The sequence below is a fragment of the Hyla sarda genome, chromosome 3, assembly GCF_029499605.1.
Source record: "Hyla sarda isolate aHylSar1 chromosome 3, aHylSar1.hap1, whole genome shotgun sequence".
NCBI classification, from domain to species: domain Eukaryota; kingdom Metazoa; phylum Chordata; class Amphibia; order Anura; family Hylidae; genus Hyla; species Hyla sarda.
The window spans coordinates 151,229,381-151,248,947 of NC_079191.1; the positions used below are offsets into that span (position 1 = coordinate 151,229,381).

At 43.1% G+C, this 19,567-nt stretch overlaps 2 protein-coding genes across 3 annotated transcripts in view; one reads left to right on the forward strand and one right to left on the reverse strand.

Moving 5' to 3' along the window:
* The window catches only part of ZMAT3 (zinc finger matrin-type 3), a 96,209-nt gene extending 94,243 nt beyond the window's left edge, over positions 1–1,966 (reverse strand). For both annotated transcript variants that reach the window (XM_056565229.1, XM_056565227.1), the window contains exon 1: positions 1,853–1,966. The gene's annotated coding sequence lies outside the window, so the exon portion shown is untranslated. The remainder of the gene's footprint in view (positions 1–1,852) is intronic.
* A 12,578-nt stretch (positions 1,967–14,544) lies between these two features.
* The window catches only part of PIK3CA (phosphatidylinositol-4,5-bisphosphate 3-kinase catalytic subunit alpha), an 82,472-nt gene continuing 77,449 nt past the window's right edge, over positions 14,545–19,567 (forward strand). Inside the window, exon 1 of the mRNA XM_056565222.1 lies at positions 14,545–14,788. The gene's annotated coding sequence lies outside the window, so the exon portion shown is untranslated. The remainder of the gene's footprint in view (positions 14,789–19,567) is intronic.

Here is a 19,567-nt window from a genome sequence, read left to right on the forward strand (position 1 = left end):
GCATGGAGATAACCACACCTCCCCCTCCCCTCACATATTTTGGTCCTTTTTTAAAAGGACCAAAAAGGCTGAATTTTCTGAGTTTGTTGGCAAAATTAAAGAGACAGGGACCCCTAGTGGCCATTATTTTAAACCCTTTTTTTTTTTTTCATCTGTAGCACTCAAATTTTTTTAGGAAATATATTAGGAAAATGCTGTTTTTAAAGGGGTATTCCAGGCAAAAACTTTTTATATATATATATATATATATATATATATATATCAACTGGCTACGGAAAGTTAAACAGATTTGTAAATCACTTCTATTAAAAAATCTTAATCCTTCCAATAGTTATTAGCGTCTGAAGTTTTCTGTCTAACTGCTCAATGATGATGTCATGTCCCGGGAGCTGTGCATGATGGGAGAATATCCCTTGCATGATGGGAAAATATCCCCATAGGAGCTGGACAGCTCCCGGGACGTGACATCATCATTGAGCAGTTAGACAGAAAACTTCAGACGCTAATAACTATTGGAAGGATTAAGATTTTTTAATAGAAGTAATTTACAAATCTGTTTAACTTTCCGGAGTCAGTTGATATATATAAAAAAAGTTTTTGCCTGGAATACCCCTTTAAGGAAGTATTAAATGGGGAAAAAATTGTATCTAACGACAGTAATGCTTTAATGATTGCCGGTTACACATTTTCCTATGTAACAGGCCGAAGGCTGATTACAGGAAAGGGCCACAGGAAAGATTTAGCATTTGTGCAGCCCTCCCTGCATCACTACCAAGTCATATAATAGGCTCTCTAAATGAGCGCCGACCAACAAGATTTACAATTATTTACAGTATAGCTCAGGCCACCTAATATTGCCCTTATTCTTATCTGAATGTTATAGCTGATTGGTTTCTATATCTGTAACTCTTCCTGGTGACAGATCTACAACATCTCTTTTCGGGTGTTCTAGCACTTACAGTGGGCTAATGTTATCCCTGATGGACTTACATGTCAAAGTACCAGGTGAATGTCTGCTAATTTAAAATGGGAATATTTTTGTTACAGGGTTTCTATAGAATCTACTTCTCATACCGGATGTTGTCCTCCATTCTTGTCTATAGAGGGTAGTATTAGACTGTTTTCTTGTACATAGAGCACAGCCTGGTAGAAATTATATTGTTGTCCACAGGAGACAATGGGGGGTATTTATCAAAGGATATATGTGGTTTTTTTAACCTAACTTTGGCGCAATACTTTGACACAGTGTCTTTTTGCGCCAAAGTTTGGCGCATCTTCTCCACTGTCATTTTTAGAACTTTCTCAAAATCACACGGTCCTGTGTGTGATTTTAACTTTAGTCAGTAATTCATCATTTGCGCCAATCGATCTTTGGCGCAAATCCCAGATTTTGGGTGCAAATCCCCGCCAAGAAATTTTGCACATGGAAAACACACTTAGCAATGTCAGAAAATGTAAAGGCGTCAAAATACATTAAAAACATTTTTTTGTGAAAGCAGCGACGCCTCCAGGGCTGCTCAATACTATCCTGCGACATAGTTGTCTCTGAGGAACCTTCACCCTCCATTGAGCCAGCATTGGACATGGCCACACAGGTTCAGGAAAGGTAAAGCACTAAAGCAGTGGTCTCCAACCTGCGGACCTCCAGATGGTGCAAAACTACAACTCCCAGCATGCCCGGACAGCCAACGGCTGTCCGAGCATGCTGGGAATTGTAGTTTTGCAACATCTGGAGGTCCGCAGGTTGAAGACCACTGCACTAAAGTAACAAAAAAAAAAAAAAACTACCCAAGTTGAAAATAAAATCCATTTCACATGGTGGCTATAAACCCCACAAAAGAAAATAACTCACGTCGCTTGCTGATATACTGCAGGAGGGACTCCGAAATGGCTGCTCTACAGGGTAAAATACGCGTCCTCTGTGGTGGTAAGTTCTGTGTAAAAGGCGCTGTGAACAGATTATTTCAACATTTGAGCCAAAATTACTAACAACTTACTCCAAATTATAAATTTAGCGCATGTCCACGAAAACCAAAGTGAAACAAAAAGGGTAAAAAGAAACTGTCAACAGGCAATATTGATAAATACCCCCCAATGTGTGTAAAGTGAATATAAAAGGGGAGATTTATCAAAACCTGTGCAGAGGAAAACTTGCCCAGTTGCCCATAGCAACCAATCAGATCGCTTCTTTCATTTTGCAGAGGCCTTGTTAAAAATAAAAGAAGCAATCTGATTGGTTGCTATGGGCAACTGGGCAACTTTTCCTCTGCACAGGTTTTGATAAATCTGCCCCTGTGACAAAGTCCCTGATAAAATGCCTAGTTCTTGTGATGTTAAAGAATAAGACAAAGATACATCATGTCTGAACTTTTCCACCTTTAATGTGACCTATAACATGAGAAATTCACATGCAAAACAAACTGAAATATTTGAGGTGAGAAGGAAAAAACAAATACATTATATAGGGGGAGATTTATCAAAACCTGTGCAAAGGAAAAGGTGCCCAGTTGCCCATAGCAACCAATCAGATTCCTTCTTTCATTTTGCAGAGGCCTTGTTAAAAATGAAAGAAGCAAGCTGATTGGTTGCTATAGGCAACTGGGAAACTTTCCCCCTGGACAGGCTTTGATAAATCTCCCCCTATATCCTGGTTGCATACGTGTGCACACCCTCTTATAGCTGGTGATGTGGCTGTGATCAGAAATAACAAATCACATTCAAACTCATGTTAAATAGAAGTCACTACACACATTACTAAGAGTGTTGTGTAGGTTTCTTTGTGGGTTTTAATTCCCTACAATTTATTTTCCACGGTATTTACTAAGGTTTCCCTACATTTTCTACTTTCCCTACACTTAGCTTTTTTTTTTGTTTCACAAGCTCTGATCTGTCGGGTTTTCCTCAGTTCAAATCCACCACATTTTATGTGGAAACCTTAGTAACTATGTTGGGTTTTTGTGAAAATGTAAGGGGAACACGCCCCTTTTCCCAGCAGCCACGCCCCTTTTCCAGACAACCACGCCCCTTTTCGGGTTTTCTTAGCAAAATGGAGAGTTAGTCGGGTTTTTTCAATTCTGGTGCAAAATCTGGCCCAGACAGAATTTCTGGCACAATGCAACAGAATCTGGCACACAACCAGACAAAACATGTCAGGTTTGCAATAGTAAATGAGGGCCAATAGTTAGGAAAAGGGTACAAAAGAATATCCAAAACATCAGATATACCATGAAACAGTGAAGTCAGTCATCATATAGTAGAGAAAATATAGCACAACAGAGACATAACTAAGGACTAAAAGATGAAAAGACTAAAAGAAAACTGGTTGGGGAGGCTTCCAAGAGGCCTACTGCAACATTAAAGGACATCTGTAGTACCAGAAGGATAGGGGATAAGTTATAGATCGCTGGAGGTCCCAGCGATGGGGCCCCCTGCAATCTCCTGGACGGGGCCGCAGCATTATGCTGGAAAGGGGGCATTCCGTCTCACACCAAAAATAGAGAAAATGCACCACAACAAAGATTATTATAAATATGAAAAAGTATATATCTTTATTTAATCACATATTAAAATACATAGATAAAAATGACCATAGAAAATGGGAAAGAGCAGCACCAGATGCATACACGTACAGGATGGGAGGCTATCCCACAAGGCATATATAAGAAAAGGAACAGGTCACAAATATAAAGTCAATACGGTATAGTAACCAAAGTTAACAATATAATAAAGACATGCTAAATAAAGCAGACCTGTGCACAAAAGAGGGAAATGTAACTTAACATAGTGGGAAAATGCCAACCGTACCTATACAAACCCCAACGACCGTTTCGCTATAAGAACGCTTCCTCAGGGGGCATTCCGTCCCGGCATGACGCGGCGACCGACACACCCCCTCCATGTACCCCATAGAGATACATGGAGTGGGCGTGTCTGCCGCGGCTTTCTGCTGGGGACGACACTGCACTTCCTGCAGACTGCAGCGGCCCTGTCCAGGAGAGGCCTCAGCGCTCGGATCCCCCCGCGATCTATAACTATCCTTTGGATAGGGGATAAGTTATATTGCACTACAGATGTCCTTTAAAAGGAGTGGACCAGGATTGAAAAGCTTTTTCCCTATACTAAGGAGATCATGGGGGTCCCAGTGGTCAGACCCCCTCCGCGATCTCCTGTATGGGGCCTCAGCTCTCTGACCAGATATCGTGTCGACCACCGCACCCCTCAATACAGTGCTACGACAGAGCCAGAGATTGCCAAAGGCAGCACTTCGCCTCTCTCAAAGCGTTTTATTAAGGGGGCGTGTCAGCCACCGCTTCGTGCTGTGGTAAACACGCCCCCTTCCCGAGTATGGAAGATCATGGGGGTCCCAGTGGTCCGACTCCCCCCCCCCCCCCCCCCCCGCAATCTGAAATGTATCCTCTAAGGATAGAGGATAGGTTTTCCAGTCCTGAAGTACTCCTTTAAAGAAACTGCAGGAATTTCTGGCAAGTACTGTCTGTGTGCTTCATGTCACAACAATCTCCCATATTTTTATATGAATGGGCTATGGGGTAGGGTGGCAAGATGGAAGCATTTTCATATAAAAAAAAACACATCTATGCCTCACTGAAGTTTGCAAAAACAAACAATAAGTCCACCAAAAACATGTGGGAAATGTGTTATGGTCTGATGAAACCAAGGTTAACATTTTTGTCCATATTTCCAAAAGGTATGTTTGGTGCAAAAACAACACTGCACATCACCCAAAGAACACCATCCCCACAGTGACACATGGTGGTGGCAACATCATGCTTTGGGGCAGTTTTTCTTCAGCTGTTACCAGGGGCTTAGTCAGGGTGAAAGGAATTATGAACAGTTCCAAATTCCAGCCAATTTTTAGAACAAAACATTCAAGCGTCCGTTAGAAAGATGAAGAGGAAGTTCAACTTTCAGCCCGACCACGACCCAAAGCACAAATCCAAAACCACATAAAAAGATAGTGTATTAACACGTACAGTATTCTGTCTGCCAATAAAGTTACGTTAGACTATTACTATGTCCGTTTACTAATAGCACAATGCTAGGATTTGGGGCATATTAAAGGTGTATATGCTGTGGAACTTTAGGTGTTAAAAAATCACTGCTTGCTGCATTTTTTAGTCCAATCATGTCCTGCTGTTTAAACGGAATCTGTGACAGAGACCGCCGTTTTATACAGTAGAACCTTTACAGGGCTCCACAAAATGGAAGCAGACAGTCCATTGAACAATGGACACTGATGTATCCCATGAGATCCCAGAGACATCCAACGGGGTCCATCGGGTTTCCCTCTGGTATCCGTTAAAGTGTTGTTTTTTTAAATATGCCCAGGCTGCCTGCTTAAATAAAATGAAACTCTATTTACCTTACTTGCTCCCCTGTAGCCTTCTTAATCATGGCGCACAGTGTCTGCCATGCTACACCTAGTGCTGGTGGTAAATACTTTACATTGCTGCTTAGCCAATCACTGGCTTAGGTAGGACAACGCTGCAGCCAGTAATTGGCAATGTGACGTAATTATCCCAAAACCAGGAAGTGCAGTGCGGCAGATGCCGGATGCTGCTATAATAGAGGCTACAGGGGAACGAGAAGGTAAGTACAGGTTTATTTTCGTTTAAACAGACAGCCTGGACATATAAAAAAACAAAACACCCCCCTTTTTTTTTTTTTGCAAGAGTACCCCCTTACAGGAAAACTGTCACTAAACTCCCCACGCACTAACCAGAGGTACTGGCTGGTAGTGCAGGGGACGCTGATCAATATGCTGCCTACCATGCCCTGATCCGTCCCACCGTTCGCCCATTATCTTCATTATTCTTGACATGCAAATGAAACACTTTCTAATAGGATGTTATTAAAAAAAAAAATGTAATTACTTTTATGTTTATTTTCAATGTAAAAAAACTCACCAGTTGGGGGTCTCCCTAGCAGTCCTGGCCACAAGGCTTTGTATTGATTTTGGACTCATGGCATGAGTCCGAAATCACAGACTGCAGCGCAGCTTCCCCCTGTCAATCAGACAAGCGGGAGCGAGAGCTGTGCTCAGGGCATCGCTGCCCTGCATGAAGAGTGGATCGCAGCGCTACAACCCCCCCTCCACACCCCGATGCTTACAACTTACTATGCGCCCGCAGCGCTATACTGTAAGCCGTCCCGCTACTCTCATCACGGGGAGCCTGTCAGGCATCTGACCGGAGACCCCCGGAGCTGCCTGTGATTGCTGCTTTGCTGATGCTGCGGGGTCTCCACTCTGCCAGCCCGTGAAATGCCCGCAGCACTACCTCAGCCAGCAGCTGATGTCACGCCTTCCGGGCCACTCCCCCCTTCCTCTCTCACAAACAGCATGAAAGTGAGCAATAAAGAAGACACTCATACAGGTAAGAAAAGGAGTTTGAGAAAAAAAAAGGGTAGGATTAGAGTCAGGAAGAGTCAGGGACAGAGGGGGATGGGGGGCAATTACGGACAGATGAGGTCATGTTAGGTACCCTTTAACAAATGCCACACAGTAACCTGACAGACCCCATTAAAGCCAATGGTATATCTCAGTCTCTGGCACTGTTGTGTGGTGCTGAACAGAGTCTGGGATGAAGGACCCAAACAGAGCCCCATAGAGGTTCCGCTGCGGGCTCCATTGCAGATTAAATTTAAGCAGAGGGACCTGAGCAGACAAGAAAATGCTGCAAGTATTTTTATGTCCTCTCAAATCCTGCTAAATAAACTGACAGCAGATGGAACCCGGCGGATGCCTTAAAGTCAAAGGGATCCATTGTGCATTAGACCGTCTGATTCTGTTTTTTTAGCCTTCAACAGAATCTGTGATGGAAGCCCTGGACAGAGGACAACGTGAACAAGGCCTAATACCTCCCAAAAAGTCTGAATTCATGTAACTGCAGTATTATGCCCAAATCTTTCCACTATATATAGCGCAAATGACACTATTCTTCAATGATGTCTACGTCTATTGCTAAAGATTCAATGGGTCTTTTTAACTTAATAGTTATGGCCATGCAAAATCCCATTAAAAGTGAATGGGCAATAAATTTAGGCGGAATTCTGTGCAAAAAATTCATGTGACGTTCCATGTAGGATTTCCATAGAGTGAATGCGGCCAGCTGCGGGAGTCTACTGGTAGCTGAAGAGACTACTGTAGCGCTAGTACTACTACAGTCATGGCCATAAATGTTGGCACCCCTGACATTTTTTAAGAAAATGAAGTATTTCTCCCAGAAAAGGATTGCAGTAACACATGCTTTGCTATACACATGTTTATTCCCTTTGTGTGTATTGGAACTAAACCAAAAAGGGAGGAAAAAAAGTAAATTGGACATAATGTCACAGCAAACTCCAAAAATGGTCTGGACAAAATTATTGGCACCCTTAACTTAATATTTGGTTGCACACCCTTTGGAAAAAATAACTGAGTCGCTTCCTATAACCATCAATAAGCTTCTTACACCTCTCAGCCGGAATGTTGGACCACTCTTCCCTTACAAACTGCTCCAGGTCTCTCTTATTGGAAGGGCTCCTTTTCCCAACAGCAATTTCAAGATCTCTCCACAGGTGTTCAATGGGATTTAGATCTGGACTCATTGCTGCCACTTCCGAACTCTCCAGTACTTTGTTCTCATCCATTTCTGGGTGCTTTTTGACGTATATGTTTGGGGTCATTGTCCTGTTGAAAGACCCAAGATCTCGGATGCAAACCCAGCTTTCTGACACTGGGCTGTACAGTGTGACCCAAAATCCGTTGGTAATCCTTAGATTTCATGATGACTTGCACACATTCAAGGCACCCAGTGCCAGAGGCAGCAAAACAACCCCAAAACATCATTGAACCTCCACCATATTTCACTGTAGGTACTGTGTTCTTTTCTTTGTAGGCCTCATTCCTCAGTAGAATGATTCTACTCTCAGTAGAATGATGTGCTTTACCAAAAAGCTCTATCTTGGTCTCATCTGTCCACAAGACGTTTTCCCAGAAGGATTTTGGCTTACTCAAGTTCATTGTGGCAAAATGTAGTCTTTTAAATGTTGACAGAGAGTTTGCGCTGACACTGATGCTCCCTTAGCCTGCAGGACAGCTTGAATATCTTTGGAACTTGTTTGGGGCTGCTTATCCACCATCCGGACTATCCTGCGTTGACACCTTTTCATCAATTTTTCTCTTCCGTCCACGCCCAGGGAGATTAGCTACAGTGCCATGGGTTGCAAACTTCTTGATAATGTTGCGCACTGTGGCCAAAGGTAAATCTAGATCTCTGAAGAGGACTTGGAACCTTGAGATTGTTGATATTTTTCCACAATTTTGGTTCTCAAGTCCTCAGCCAGTTCTCTTCTCCCCTTTCTGTTGTTGTACATATTTAGTGTGACACACAATGCAAAGACTAAGTGAACTTCTCTCCTTTTTATCTGCTTTCAGGTGTGATTTTTATATTGCCCACACCTGTTACTTGCCCCAGGTGAGTTTAAAGGAGTGTCACATGCTTGAAACAATCTTATTTTTCCCCAATTTTGAAAGAGTGGCAATAATTTTGTCCAGCAAATTTTTTGAGTTTGGTGTAACATTATGTCCATTTGCTTTTTTTCCTGCCTTTTTTGGTTTAGTTCCAATACACACAAAGGGAATAAACATGTGTTACTGCAATCCTTTTCTGTGAGAAATACTTAATTTTCTAGAAAAATTTCAGGGGTGGCAACATTTACGGCAATGACTGTACTACCATCATGGAACAGAGTCTGCTCCATGTTGGGGGTATTAGTAGTACAGGGGCTGAGGGATTGATCGCGTTGGGTTTCACTTCTGAAACCCGATGCGATCAAAATGTATTAACCGGGGGAGCGGATGGCATGTCAGCTACACTGCTTCCCATCTATGTATTTTTTACTGTCAAAAATTAATATTCAAATACCCCACTGGGAGCCTTGAATGGCAGACACCAAGTAAGCATTTAGGGCTTCCGGTGGGGTTTTTAAAGTTCTAGCATGCTGATCAGGTTTATTATATAGATGGCAGGCCAGGGATCGCGGCACAATGCCACACGCTTCCCCGGCAGGAGCCATCTCTCCTGCTACAGCTCCCATCATGGAACAGACACTGTCCTTGATGGGAGCTGTAGTAGGAGAGATGGCTCCTGCCGGTAAGGCGGGTGGCATTGCGCCACAATCCGTCCATGATGGGAGCTGTAGTAAGAAAGATGGCTCCTGCCGGGAAGGCAGGTGGCATTGCGCTGCGATCTCCTGACGGCCATCTTCAGTGTATAATAAACCTGATCCGCATTCTCCTTGGTGCCGGCCATTCAGGGCTCCTGGCCCTGAATATTTGACAGTAAAATATACATTGCTGAGGAGCGGTGCAGCTGACATGCCGCCTGCTCCCCCGGTTATTAACTTTTGATAGCATCGGGTTTCAGAAGTGAAACCCGATGTGATCAATCCCTCAGCCCCTGTACTACTATTCCAACAGACTCTGTTCCATGATGGTAGAGTAGTACTGCCTGTGGAATTTTTTTTTAAATTAAGTAAACATGATAGTCTGTGCCGATTCTGCACGATATCTGCATGCATTCCGCATGAATTCAGCTGAAAGTCTGCCTCATTGACTTCAATGGGATTCCACAGCCGAAGTGCGGAAAAATATAAGACCAGACTTATATTTTCTGCTGTCTGAATGAACTTGCGGAATGCCATTAAAGTTAACAGGCAATAAATTAATGTGGAATACAGTGCCGAAAATTCACCGTTGTGTGAACGCTGCCTTAGGCTAGGTTCACACTACGGAATTTCCACCTGCAATTCCGCATTGAAATTGCAGACAGAAATTCTGCTTAGTTAAATGCATAGTATAGTGAATGGGTTTCCGTTCAGAAATTCACACTTCGGAATTTGTGAATGGAAAATCCACTTGAAAATTTTAGCCTGAAGAATGGCTCTGCTCATTCTTCAGGTGGAAATACTCATGGAACACATTGCAGTCTATTGGAGCCTGCAGTGTCCGCACGGTCCTAGTGTTGGCCGCACTCAGAATCTCCGGGTGGAAATTTTCTACCTGGAGATTTCGCAGTGTGAACCTAGCCTTAGGGTCTATTCACATGGGTGGAATTTCTGCTTATGGAATTTCCGCCTCAAATGAGAGCCCAATAGACTTCTGTGGGATCCACACTTCTGAATTTCCGCATGCAGAATTTCCGCACCAATTGTGCACAACCCAGAAGCCACCCAAGGAGAGGAAGCGGAATTGGTGCGGAAATTCCATCTGTGTGAATAGACCGTTTAGGGTTTGTTCACACTGAGGAATTCGAGAGGAATTTACTTGAGTAATTAATTCTACTTGCTTATTCCTCTCCAATTCAGTAGTAAAAAACCCAATAGAGTTAACCTCTTCAGGACATAGGGCGTATGGATACGCCCTGAATCCCGAGTCCTTAAGGACCGAGGGCGTATCCATACGCCCGTGGGAATTCCGGCCCCCACCGCTAGCCGGTTGGGGACCGGAGCCGGATGCCTGCTGAAATCGTTCAGCAGGCATCCCGGCATATCGCCCAGGGGGGTCATTATGCCCCCCCATGTCGGCGATCGCCGCAGATCGCTGGACAATTCAGTCCAGCGATCTGCGGCGATTCCGGGTCAATCGGGTCTCCAGTGACCCGGTGACCCGGAATTACTGGCTGTTCGGGGCCGTCTCTGACGGCCCCGAACAGCCAGAGCCTGTAGGGGTGAGGTGGCACTGGTGCCACCTCACGATCGCCCTGATTCGTCGGCCGGATTACCGGCCGACCAATCAGGGCGCCTGCTGCGGGTGTCACTCCCGCACCCGCTCCGCCCCTCTTCCGGAGGACGTGAGCGGGTGCGAGACGTGCACCCCAGGTGCTGGGGACCCCGATCCCCGGCGCCCCTGTTGGGATCGGGGCCCCAGGAGCAGCTGCGGCGGCGGGACTGACCTGCAGCGTCTGGATCGTTGGAGGTGAGTGACAGCCTCCTGCTGTTGCTTAGCAACAGCTCCCAGCATGCAAAAAGGGCATGCTGGGAGCTGTAGTTATGCAACAGCAGGAGGCAGACCACCACAACTCCCAGCATTCCCTTATGGGCATGCTGGGACTTATGGTTTTGCAACAGCTGGAGGCACATTCTTTCTATGGAAAAGTGTACCTTCAGCTGTTGTATAACTACAACTCCCAGCTTGCACAAACAGCTAAAGTGCATGCTGGGAGTTGTAGTGGTGCATCTGCTGGTTGCATAACTACAACTCCCAGCATGCCCGTTGGCTGTCGGTGACTGCTGAGAGTTGTAGTTTTGCAACAGCTGAAGGCACACTGGTTGTGAAACTCAGAGTTTTTTTTTACCTAACTCAGTGTTTCACGACCGGTGTGCCTCCAGCTGTTGCAAACTGCAACTCTCAGCAGTCACCGTACACCATGCACCGTACATGCTGGGAGTTGTAGTTTTGCAACAGCTGGAGGCACACTGGTTGTGAAACACTGAGTTAGGTCACAAACTCAGTGATACATAACCAGTGTGCCTACAGTTGTTGCAAAACTGCAACTCTCAGCAGTCACCGACAGCCAACGGGCATGCTGGGAGTTGTAGTTATGCAACAGCTGGATGTCCCCCCCAATGTGAACGTACGGGTACACTCACATGGGCGGAGGATTACAGTAAGTATCTGGCTGCAAATTTGAGCTGCCGCAAACTTTCTGCTGCAGCTCAAATTGCCAGCGAGAAACTACTGTGAACCCCCGCCCGTGCGACTGTACCCTAAAAACACTACACTACACTAACACAAAAAATAAAATAAAAAGTAAAAAACACTAAAAAACACTACATATACACATACCCCTACACAGCCCCCCTCCCCTCCCCAATAAAAATGAAAAACGTCTGGTACGCCACTGTTTCCAGAACGGAGCCTCCAGCTGTTGCAAAACAACTCCCAGTATTGTCGGACAGCCGTTGACTGTCCAGGCATGCTGGGAGTTTTGCAACAGCTGGAGGCACCCTGTTTGGGAATCACTGTAGTAGAATTCCCCTATGTCCACCCCTATGCAATCCCTAATTTAGGCCTCAAATGCGCATGGCGCTCTCACTTTGGAGCCCTGTCGTATTTCAAGGCAACAGTTAAGGGTCACATATGGGGTATCGCCGTACTCGGGAGAAATTGGGCTTCAAATTTTGGGGGGTATTTTCTGCTATTACCCTTTTTAAAAATGTAAAATTTTTGGGAAACCAAGCATTTTAGGTAAAAAAAAAAATTTTTTTTTTTACATATGCAAAAGCCGTGAAACACCTGTGGGGTATAAAGGTTCACTTAACCCCTTGTTACGTTCCCCAAGGGGTCTAGTTTCCAAAATGGTATGCCATGTGGGTTTTTTTTTGCTTTTCTGGCACCATAGGGGCTTCCTAAATGCGGCATGCCCCCAGAGAAAAATTTGCGTTCAAAAAGCCAAATGTGACTCCTTCTCTTCCGAGACCTGTAGTGCGCCAGCAGAGCACTTTTCACCCCCATATGGGGTGTTTTCTGAATCGGGAGAAATTGGGCTTCAAATTTTTAGGGGTATTTTCTGCTATTACCCTTTTTAAAAAGAAAAAATTTTTGGGAAAACAAGCATTTTAGGTAAAATTTTTTTTTTTTTTTTACATTTGCAAAAGTCGTGAAACACCTGTGGGGTATTAAGGTTCACTTTATCCCATGTTACATTCCCCGAGGGGTCTAGTTTCCAAAATGGTATGCCATGTGGTTTTTTTTTGCTGTTCTGGCACCATAAGGGCTTCCTAAAGGTAACATGCCCCCCAAAAACCATTTCAGAAAAACGTACTCTCCAAAATCCCCTTGTCGCTCCTTCCCTTCTGAGCCCTCTACTGCGCCCGCCGAACACTTTACATAGACATATGAGGTATGTGCTTACTCGAGAGAAATTGGGCTACAAATACAAGTAAAAATTTTGTCCTTTTACCCCTTGTAAAAATTCAAAAATTGGGTCTACAAGAACATGTGAGTATAAAAAATGAAGATTGTGAATTTTCTCCTTCACTTTGCTGCTATTCCTGTGAAACACCTAAAGGGTTAAAACGCTGACTGAATGTCATTTTGAATACTTTGGGGGGTGTAGTTTTTATAATCGGGTCATTTATGGGGTATTTCTAATATCAAGACCCTTCAAATCCACTTCAAACCTGAACTGGTCCCTGAAAAATACTGAGTTTGAAAATTTTGTGAAAAATCGGAAAATTGCTGCTGAACTTTGAAGCCCTCTGGTGTCTTCCAAAAGTAAAAACACAACAATTTTATGATGCAAACATAAAGTAGACATATTGTATATGTGAACCCAAAAAAAATGTATTCGTAATATCCATTTTCCTTACAAGTAGAGAGCTTCAAAGTTAGAAAAATGCTAAATTTTCAAATTTTTCATCAAATTTACGGATTTTTCACCAAGAAAGGATGCAAGTATCGACAAAAATTTACCACTATGTTAAAGTAGAATATGTCACGAAAAAACAATCTCGGAATCAGAATGATAACTAAAAGCATTCCAGAGTTATTAATGTTTAAAGTGACAGTGGTCAGATGTGCAAAAAACGCTCCGGTCCTTAAGGCCAAAATGGGCTTGGTCCTGAAGGGGTTAAAGGGGTACTCCGGTGAAAAAATTATTATTTTTTTTTTTTTTTTAAATCAACTGGTGCCAGAAAGTTAAACAGATTTGTTAATTACTTCTATTAAAAAATCTTAATCCTTCCTGTACTTATTAGCTGCTAAATACTACAGAGGAAATTCTTTTCTTTTTGAAACACAGAACTGTCTGCTGACATCATGAGCACAGTGCTCTCTGCTGACATCTCTGTCCATTTTAGGAACTGTCCAGAGCAGGATATGTTTGCTATGGGGATTTCCTTTTACCCTGGACAGTTCCTAAAATGGACAGAGATGTCAGCAGAGAGCACTGTGCTCATGATGTCAGCAGAGAGCTCTGTGTTTCAAATGGAAAAGAATTTCCACTGTAGTATTCAGCAGCTAATAAGTACAGGAAGGATTAAGATTTTTTTAATAGAAGTAATTTACAAATCTGTTTAACTTTCTGGCACCAGTTGATTTAAAAAAAAAGTTCAGTTCCGCACAGAATTTCTGCAGAAATTCTGCGCAAAAAAAAAAGGGAAATTCTAATTGGTGGTTGTCGTCCAGCAGGAAAAAAAACGCAATTCTGCAGCGGAATTTCTCACCAATTCCTCAGTGTGAACATTGTGAACCGGAATTTCTGTCAGAATTTTTCTGCAAAATTCCGCCATGTGAACATACCCTGAAAATGATAACATCTAGCACCCCAGCCTCCTACCCTTCTGCCCCAGCTATGGGTTTTCTCGGCCCCTATACACGAGCATGGACCATACAGAGCATGTAGTTATTAGGAATAAAAGTGTATCCATGACTCACACACGATACCAGGGACGCTATTGCTAAATTATGCTTCTCTATCCTTATTGTCAGTTATAAATAAAGCGTCACGAATGAAAAAAAAAAACAAAAAAAAAAACACGAATGGTAAAACGTGTGAGGTGGTGGCAAATGACGTCACCGGATGCCGGAAGCGGGAGCGGAAACGGAGCGACTGAGGAGGAGGAGGAAGGAAAATAACAAAACGAGCCGAGTGTAAGGAGCGAGAACCGAACAGGGAGGTAAACTGAGGCCGAACTTCTCCGCCACATCCCGGTGACCTCCTCTTCCCCCAGCCGGGGGAGGATGGGGAAGGACAGAGCTCGGTAACGGCACCGGCTGGACCCGCAGGTAGGAACTTTCCCTAGGGAATCGGGTGAGGTGTGTAGGGGCACTGCTGGAGGTGAGGGGTCCTCTGGGCTAGGAATAACTGGAGCCCCCGGTGGTGTAGGTTGGCACTGACAGCCTGTCACGTCATCACCTTGACTACACATTGCCTCCCCTGTCAGTCTGCAAGTGCCTCTACTCCAAGGGCTGCTCTATGAGGTAGACTATGACTATCACTTCTGACATGTAACTCTTGGAGCACAATTTACTGCGTAAATTATACCAGTTCCTTCCAACCAGGGTGCCTTCAGCTGTTGCAAAACTACAACTCCCAGCATGCCCGGACAGCCTTTGGCTGTCCGGGCATGCTGGGAGTTGTAGTTTTGCAACAGCCATAGGCACCCTGGCCGGGAGATGCTGCATCGCACAGTAAATTCTTGAGCTGTCACCTATGTTATCTGGACTAGTGTGTAGGAAGCATGGCTACTAGTTTTGGGGAATCAGAAATAGTTTTTTGGGAATCCCTGCTGACTGCGCCAATGTTTATGTGGCGGGGTGAATGCATAGTTCCTCAGCTTTACAGAATTTTGAGAAGTGGGCCAACAGACAGCAAAGATGACGCTACTGACCCATGTACCTTGCAGCATTAGGATTTCTTGTTGTCTTTTTGCAGTATGAGGTTACTGGTGTTGTTGGTGTCTGTATTATCTACACACGTTATTGTTATTATTCATGTAACTATTGAATAAACTCTACAGATTATAAAAGGCGCACTTACATATGAAAGCCGTGTTTCCCATCATGTGTTCAAAACTACAACTCCCATCATGCAACAGCTGGAGAGCTGCAGATTGGAGAACGCAGCATTAGAACAGTCAGCCAAACCTGCCCGTTATTTGATAAGATCAGTCGATTATCTAATGTGGCTGTAAACTGACTGACCGACAGATGTCTTTGGGGGGGTGGATGGTCAGGAACTGTAGTTTTTCAACCTGTCAAATATTTTGCGCTTCCTTTTACCCATTGATAATACAAGCATGCTGTAGGGGAAACCAGAGAAACAGCTGTCAGCTGCCCAAGTAAAATATGAATGATATGTGTGTGTATATAATTTTTATATATATATATATATCTGGATAACTCCTTATTAAAGACCAATGATTGGCTACAACAGTTACATGGTTAAACGGGGTCATCTTCACTACGTGCAACTAGGGAAACCAAATCTATCATTCACCCCTTAAGCCATTTTTCTCCCCCTGATCTCTAAAAAACCTTTTATCCTGCAGCTTAATGATACATATGACACTCTGCATAAACAAATGGGGAACCCGTGTAATAGGAAGTGCACCTCAATAAGTAAATCATGTGATCTGGCTTGTGTGAGCACATACGGAATTATTCACACTGCCATATTCTAGATCCATGGTTTGATCTTAGACCTTTTTATTCACTTATGTCATTTGTTTCTCTCCATATAAATCAATGGGTTGAATTTAAAAATGCATTCCTCCTTTTTTAGTTCACATGTGTTTTTTTTTTTTAATATCCAGTATTCATCAAACATTTAAAGGGATTCTCCACCATAAGGTGATTTTAGTACGTACCTGGCAGAAAGTAATGGACATGCTTAGGAAGGATCTGCACTTGTCTTGGGGCTAATTGGCTATGTTGTGAGATTACCATAAACCCTGCGCCTAGATTTTTTTTGAACTCCTGTTTGTTTTCTTCTTTGCCTACAAATCCCATAATTCCATTGTCCTCCCTCCCTCCCACACATCAGCCACCTCACCCATTGAAACATAAATGAGCTGCATCCATTCAAAAGACCTGTGGTTTTCAATCAGGGTGCCTACATCTGTTGCATTAGTTGCAGATCTCTCTCCCACCAAGTGATCCCTCCACCCATTGAAGCAGACAGGCTCCCTGTCATCAGCTGACTAGTGAGTCAGGTCTCGGCCACATTGCAATCTGAGACAACAGTAATTTTGTATGCTGTTTAAAAAATAAATATTGGGGTGAAAATCACATAAGAATTGTGAGAAAACCTCACACACAGGTAAAGACACTATATTATGAACTACACTAACTTTACAGCCCCTGTAGCATAGTCAAATAAAAAAATTAATTCTGGAATACCCCTTTAAAGGAGTTGTCCGGTGGAATTTATTATATTACAATTGTCACCAGGTTGTTGCATAACAACAAAAACTTTAACTTTCCACCCTCTGCTCTCCTGTTGTCAGGACGCCCTGTCTGTGGCAGTGCCACTTGCCAATCTCTTTCTGAGATAGGACACCGCTGCAGCCAGTAATTGGCTGAGCGGTGTTGTGATGTCACTTCTACAGCCCCCGCTAGTTTTGTGAAGCAGGCGGTCAGAAGAGACCCAGCCGGAAATGGGACTTTATAATACCGTAGCTACGAGGGAGTGGAAGCTGGTGAGTGAAGTTTTAATGTTATTAGCAGGGCTGTGGAGTCGGACGAAATTTTGGGTACCTGGAGTCGGCAAACAATGCACCGACTCCTACTAAATTTAGATTTGAATAAAAAAAAACAAAAAGCAAGTTTAAATGTCCCAATTCACAAAAAGTTATAATTATTGAATTCTCTACTATAAGAATAAAGACCACTGCATGCAGTGCCTCATGTAACCGCAAAACAAACACGTTAAGTGACTGTGAAGAAGCATGGTTTCCATGCTTTACTGTTTGGCACACAATGCACAATTAGGAGCGGCAATACTTATACTTTCCATAGTGTTGTGTTCTGCTGTTACAGGGAACCCATGGGTAACCTAGCCTCTCACTGATAAGGGGTTAAGGAAATTATGTTTTTTGCAGGACTAGAGACACTTGCATAAGTGAAGGGAATGGAGGGTCAATAGTTCAAGACTGAAGCTGTAAACCATTGGAAAAACTGCTGCCATTCAGCTAAGGCTATAAAAACTTGTAAACTCTATTGTTAGCTTAAAGGCGTACTCCGCCCCTAGACATCACGAGGGGCGTAGCCGTGATGTAGCGATGCTCCGGCCCCTGTATCGCCCGTCATTACGCACAGAGCGAACTCGCTCTGTGCAGTAATGATAGCGCCGTGCCGCATCGGCGATCCCGGGGGTCCCCAGCAGCGGGACCCCGGCGATCTGACATCTTATCCCCTATCCTTTGTATAGGGGATAAGATGTCTAGGGGCGGAGTACCCCTTTAAACTTGACTATGGGATTCTACTAGGGAAATCATGTTTTATAATAAGTGCCTCTTCCTGGATCCTCCCACTGCCCTATCTTCAGCAGCAGATCAGCACACAAACTGTTCAATACAATAGACTGTTGGCTTCCCAGCCAGTAGTCCTGTGGTAGTGACATGTATGTTACCTTTCTTTTCTTCAAGGAATGTATAAAATACATTCACATATTAATACAGAGGAGTCGGAAGCACAGAAAACTCTGGAGTTGGAGTCGGAACATTTATCTATCGACTCCACAGCCCTGGTTATTAGGCAGCCTCGGGACAATTCGAAAATTGTAGGTTACACCAGACAACCTCTTTTAACGATTAAAAAAAAAAAAAACACAAATGTAGATGAAAAACATATAGCTTTATATATAAATATATATATATATATATATATATATATATATATACATACAGCTATAACAGAATTAAAAATGCAACACAGAACCAAAAATGAAAGGAATTGTGAAATGAAGTCAGCTGGCAACGTTGTTATCTGTAGAATTCAAATGATCTGGTGACTGCTTTATTATAGTGAAAAAACAACTAAAGTGTTCCAACATAAGGGTGTGCTTAATACATAACTTTTACTAGATTTCTATTAAAATCCACCAATTTCAAAAAGTCCCTGTGTATTGAAATTGGTGGATTTTAATAGAAATCTAATAAAAGTTATGTATTAAGCACACCCTTATGTTGGAACACTTTTTAGTTATGTAACTATTATTTTGATCTTTGATGCTGAGGTGAATTCCCTAAATCCTGGTTGAGACACATAACCTATTACATACTTTTATTATAGTGAATCAGGCAGAACGTCATGTCACTGTTAAGCCCTGGCTTCAGCTTAACTGCACCACTCCTTAGTTGGAGAGAGCACCTAACAGGGTAGTCCGGTATCAGAAATGTGTATATAAGACTGTCACCCCATGATAAATAAATACTAATATAGTGTTATCCCAAAATGTACAGCCTTTTTGCCTATTTACCCCTGACAGGAAATTTTAATGTGGTGTTCTCTCCAGCTTCTGGCTCCTCCCTCTATCACATGATGACGAATCATCCTCTGCTGTTTCAGAAGGCTTGGCTGAATCTTGTCTCTAAATTCTAGCTCCACCCGCCCTGAATTATATCAAGGGTGTGGAAACTTAATAAAAGAAAAAATACTTGTCCGAGGGACTAAAACAGAGCAAAATCTACTTGCCGCTCATAACTATCCTCTTGTCCTGGTACACAAAATCATTTTAACCAAAATAGTCTGTAAATAAGGTCTTTATTTAGTTTTTGCACTTACTTTTTTTTTTTCCTTCTTGCCCTATAATAGCCATAACTCCTATTTTTCCATCCACAGACCCATATGAGGGCTTGGTTCTTATCGGACCAATTGTGCTTTGTAATGACACCTTTCATTTTTCCATAACATATGCTCCAAAACAAAGAATAAATTATTTGTGAGGTGAAATTGAAAAAAGAAAATGCAACTTAGCAAATGTTTTTATTTATTTATTTTTAACGCCATTCACCTTGTGGTCAAACTTAGGCTGGGTTCACATCACGTTTGCTCCCATACGGG